This window comes from Nerophis ophidion, linkage group LG06 (assembly GCF_033978795.1).
Source record: "Nerophis ophidion isolate RoL-2023_Sa linkage group LG06, RoL_Noph_v1.0, whole genome shotgun sequence".
NCBI lineage: Eukaryota > Metazoa > Chordata > Actinopteri > Syngnathiformes > Syngnathidae > Nerophis > Nerophis ophidion.
Window position 1 is genome coordinate 16,373,441 of NC_084616.1, and position 5,571 is coordinate 16,379,011.

At 39.4% G+C, this 5,571-nt stretch overlaps 1 long non-coding RNA gene across 1 annotated transcript in view; it reads left to right on the forward strand.

The window, feature by feature from the left end:
- Window positions 1-268: 268 nt before the first annotated feature.
- LOC133554274 (uncharacterized) overlaps window positions 269-5,571 on the forward strand; it is a 13,218-nt gene continuing 7,915 nt past the window's right edge. Inside the window, exons 1-3 of the long non-coding RNA XR_009807083.1 lie at window positions 269-380; window positions 1,237-1,325; window positions 2,210-2,395. This is a non-coding gene — a long non-coding RNA (uncharacterized LOC133554274). The remainder of the gene's footprint in view (window positions 381-1,236; window positions 1,326-2,209; window positions 2,396-5,571) is intronic.

The following is a 5,571-nucleotide window of genomic DNA, read 5'->3' on the forward strand; positions in this document are numbered from 1 at the left end:
AACGAGCAACAACACTTTTTTTTGTTTGTGTTCAATTCCAATCAGCCTTTGAGTCCCGTGATGCCGCCGCACCAGCTGATTAGCTTGACACACACACACACACACACACACACACACACACACACACACACACACACACACACACACACACACACACACTTCTTGTGCAGACAAGCATTTACATGCTTTCTAATCTAAATACAAATATTAAACATAAACAATACCTGTCCTGTAAGTCAGGCAGCGCTATCACTACAAGTCCCAGAATGCACTGCTTCAGCTGCAGTGACGTCACACGGGCACTCATTAGCTCCTTTTACTCAACTTTAAAGTCCGAATGCAGCTGAGATAAGCTCCAGCGACGCCAAAAGGGACAAGCGGTAGGAAATGGATAAATGGAAGTCCAGTAGTAGTATGACTAAAATGTTATCTATCATCTGGACCGTTCGAAACACATTTATTCTCGCTTGTTTGTTGTTTAAAGGCTGTTTTTAGGTGGCTAGCAACTGTTAGCTGACATGGCTAGCCCCTGAAATGTGTGTTTAGCCCTGAGTACGGCGGCTATTGAGGGTCAAAAAGCGTTGGAAGCTGTGATATAATTGTACTTAGACAAAGGAATGAGTTACTTATTAGTCATAAAACAACGTTGTGACAATAGTATGGTAAGTACACAGAATAACCAGTTTATATCTTAAAACTTCATTTTATTGTGTGAGTTGTTGGCTGAGTAAAGGCCGACTGAAATGAGATTTTCTTATTTAAACGGGGATAGCAGGTCCATTCTATGTGTCATACTTGATCATTTCGCGATATTGCCATATTTTTACTGAAAATATTTTGTAGGGAACATCCACGTTAAAGTTCGCAACTTTTGGTTGCTAATAAAAAAGCTTTGCCTGTACCGGAAGTAGAAGACAATGTATGCGTGACGTCACGGGTTGTGGAGCTCCTCACATCCTCACATTGTTTACAATCATGACCACCAGCAGCGAGAGCGATTCGGACCGAGAAAGCGACGATTTACCCATTAATTGGAGTGAGGATGAAACATTTGTAGATGAGGAAAGTGACAGTGAAGGACTAGAAGAAAAAGAGAGGGCAGTGGGAGCGAGTCAAATGTTATTAGACACATTCGGACGGGGTGTGGTGACCGCCAGTGTCTCTGAGGGAAGTCACGTTTCTCGACGAGGCAAGGCAGCTGGACTGAGATTTTTTTTTTTCCCTCCACGGAGTAAGCATCCGACGGTCGGTGGCGGCCGGTGGGAGGAGGCAAGAGAGTCCACAGCTGCAGGAGAAAGGACGCAAACTCTCCGCTCATGTCTACGGTAAGAGCCGAATGTAAACAAGGAAGCGGCGGCTGTGTTTGTGTTGCTAAAGGCGGCCGCAATTCACCACTTCCCACCTACGTCTTTGTTCTTTGACGTCTCCATTATTAATTGAACAAATTGCAAAAGATTCAGCAACACAGATGTCCAGAATACTTTGTAGTTATGCGATTAAAGCAGACCACTTATAGCTGTGATCGGCGCTGGATCAAAATGTCCGCTACAATCTGTGACGTCACGCGTATGCGTCATCATACCGCGACGTTTTCCACAGGATACTTTGCGCGAAATTTAAAATTGCAATTTAGTAAACTAAACCGGCCGTATTGGCATGTGTTGCAATGTTTAGATTTCATCATTGATATATAAACTATCAGACTGCGTGGTCGGTAGTAGTGGGTTTCAGTAGGCCTTTAAGAGGACTTCAAGGAAACCAAATGAGCTCAAATATAGCTACAAATGAGGCATAATGATGCAATATGTACATATAGCTAGCCTAAATAGCGTGTTAGCGTCGATTAGCTCAGTCATGCAGTGACCAAATATGTCTGATTAGCACTCCACACAAGTCAATAACATCAACAAAACATTCACGCACAGCATTAAAGGTTTGGTGGACACAATGAGACAGAAAAACAAATGGCATAAAACACGTCTTAGAAAGTCGGAGAACGGTATACATGTAAACAAACTACGGTGAGTTCAAGGCCCGCCAAAATTAGTAGGATGAAACGGCGCTCGAATCAGTGAAGCATGTTTAATTGCTACATAACAATTAGGGAGGTTTGTGTCATGTTTGTCCTCCTACAGGAACCATATTAAAACAAAATATATGTTTTTTCCCCCTCTCATCTTTTTCCATTTTTCATACATTTTTGAAAAAGCTCCAGAGAGCCATTAGTGCGGCGCTAAAGAGCCGAATGGGGCTGTGGAGCCGCGGGTTGCCGACGCCCGTTCTGACCAGACCACTCCTAGTCAGGTGACCTGGACCAGGAAGTGAGTGGGTGGAGCTTCTACACGGATGACCCACATGGACCACCTTTGATCCAGCTTCCGACCCGAGGTCAAAGGTCAGCATCTGAACTCAACAAGGGTTTTCATGAATGGATACATTGTAAAGAATGACTTGTTATGGGCCTGCTGCCTTGCAAGCAGCCCATATTATTATTGCCCAGACTCCAACGAACCCCCCCACATATGTCATACCCTCGGAAAGATCTCGGTCAGGGCAAGAGCGGCACTTCAAGTGGGGTACATTTCGTGTTACCATGGCAACGCTATTCCGAAAATGAAGCGCTGCGGGCCCATTGAATAGGTACCTTTTATAATGGCGGCTCTTTCCAGCTGACACTTTATCTAATTTTCTATTTCCGCAGCCAAACACCTGCACCTTAGAGTCATATAACTTGGTAGGTGACACAAGCTAAATTTGATCACGCTTATGTTAGCTTGCTAGCATGCTAACATTAGCATGCTAGCAGAGTTATACAACTTAACTGTTAGCATGCAAACGACAGCATGCTACCAAGATAACTTAGGCTTGCTAACTTTTTCATCTGTTTAAAAAAAAAAATCCTATTTCCGCAGCCTTTGAGTCGTATAACTTGGTATATGAAACATGCTGACTGTTATCATGCAATTTTTAGCACACATGCTAAGTGTTAACATTTTTTTGTCCACATGCTACTTTTTTTAGGCTAGCCCTGTGGCTAATTTTGCCCATCAAAATTTCGTCTGTAATTTTATAGATTGTGTTATTATTGTATGATTGGTTGTTTTGTTTCTACTGTATTCATTCATCTTAGTTGTTGCTGTTTTTGTTGATGTTGTCAATGGAGTTGGAGTCATATAATTTGGTATGTGACACAGGCTAAGTTTTATCATACTCTTGTTAGCTAGCTAGCATGCTAACATCATCATGCTAACTTTTTGAGTTACTTTTTGCTACTGTTTAGCCCAGACTCATACAACTTTTTAACTGGTAGCATGCAAACGATAGTATGCTAGCAAGATAACTTAGGCTTGCTAACTTTTTCATCAATTTTTCATGTTTCTATTTCCGCAGCCTTTGAGTCGTATAACTTGGTATATGAAACATGCTGACAGTTATCATGCTATCGTTAGCACACATGCTAAGTGTTAGCATGTTTTTGTAAACATGCTAACTGTTATCATGCTATTTTTAGCACACATGCTAAGTGTTAGCATTTCTTTGTAAACATTATTCTGTTTTAGGCTAGCCCTGTGGCTAATGTTGTACAGTTAACTTAAAACTCACGGATTCAGACACTCGGCACCAAGTAATAAGTATGGCGGATTCCGGCAACCCCCGGCCAGAGGTAGCAGATAGCAGGCCCATCAAAATTTTCGCGGGAATTTTCTATATTGTGTTAAGGGACAAGTGGTAGAAAATGGATGAATGGTTGTTTTGTTTCTACTGTATTCATTCATCATAGTTGTTGCTGTTTTTGTTGATGTTGTTGATGTAGTTGTTTTAGGTAGTTGTTATAATTGTGTTGTTGTAGTACTAACTGTAATTGTTGCTTTCGGGGTTGTCTTAATTGTAGTTTTTGTTGCAGTTGTTGCTAATCAGGGAATTGCATCTGTTTTTAGTGCAATTGTTTTTGTTATAGTAGTTGTTTCTTTTGTTTTAGTTTTATTGTTATTTTTGCTATTGTTTTTTGGGGTTTTTTGCTGTCGTTGTTTCGGTTGTTTTTGCAGTTGCTTTTGTTGTTGTAGTACTATTTGTAGCTTCTGTAGTTTTTGTAGTGGTTAATGTTTCCTATGTAGTGGTTTCTGTTGTGGTAGTTGTACTTGTTGGAAGTTTGTTGTTGTTGTACTAGTTGTAGCCGGTGCAGTGATTGTTTTCATAGTTTTTTTTTGTAGTTGTTGCTGTTTTTGTTGTAGTTGTTTTTATTGCTGGTATAGATTGCATTTTTGTTGTTATTTTTACTGTTGTTTTATTGTTGTTTTCTTTGTAGTTGCTGTTTTTGTTGTTATTGCCAGTGTAGATTGTATTTTTGTTGATTTTGTTGTTATTTTTATTGTTGTTTTCTTTGTAGTTGTTACTATTTTTGTTGTTGTTGCTGGTGTAGATTTTATTTTTGTTGTTTTTGCGGTTGTTTTATTGTTGCATTCTTTGTAGTTGTTGTTTGCTGGTGTAGATTGTATTTTTGTTATTTTTGTTGTTTTTGCTGTTGTTTTCTTTGTAATTTTTGATGTTTGTGTTGTAGTTGTTGCTACTGGTGTGGATTGTATTTTCGTAGTTTTTGGTGTAGTTATTTTTGCTGTTGTTTTGTTGATGTTTTTGTTGTAGTTGTTTGTGTTTTTGTTGTAGTTTTTGCTGATGATGTTTATGTAGATGTATTGTTTTGATTTTGTTGCTGTGGTACTATTTCCTGCGGTCGGAGGTGTTGTTGCTGTTGTTGGTGTTTTTTGTACTTTTTCCCTGTTATTTACTTTTGTTATAGTTGTTGATGCGCTTGCATGTGTTTGTTCCTACTGTAATAGTTTATTGTTATAGTTGTTGTAAATTGTTGTTGTTTATGGTAGTTCTACCTGTTTTTTTGTCGTACTAGTTGTCACCTTTGCTGTTAGTTTTTGGAGTTATTGTTGCTGTTGTTGGTATAGATGGTACTTATTTTGTTTCTGTTTTAGTTATAGATGTTTTTGTTGTTGATGTAGATGCTGTTTTTGTTGGTGTTGTAATTTATGTTGTCTTAGTTGTTGATGATGTTATATTGGCTGCTGTTGCTGTAATTGATTATATTGTAGTTTTACCTGTTGTTATTTGTCATAGTCCTTTAGGTTGTGGTAGTTGTAATTGTGCTTTTAGTAGCTGTTGTTTTTGTATTTGTTGTTGCTATTGTAGTTGTTGTGGGAGGCACCCTAATGAGGAAAAGTGGTATGAAAATGGATGGATTTTTGTTGTTGTTGCTGTCTTTTCCCCAGGCTACTGATTGGCTGTCAAACATGAGTAAGTCATAGCGCCACCTGTTGATTTAGAGTGTATTATTACTGTCAGTGTTTCAAAATGGAAACAGATCAGAGTTGTAGATAAAGATGTTTTTTGATCACTTCCTGTTGTGCGTTGAATTATTAGTGTGTTCCAGTATGAAAGAAGAACTCCATGCTGGTTTTCCCCCGCCACGAGCGCCCAGTGACTCAGTTGTCATGGTGACCACCGCTCACTTGGGTTTGATTGTTTTCTCTTGAGTGTCAATGGGAAGGGGAATCAGAGTCCGAT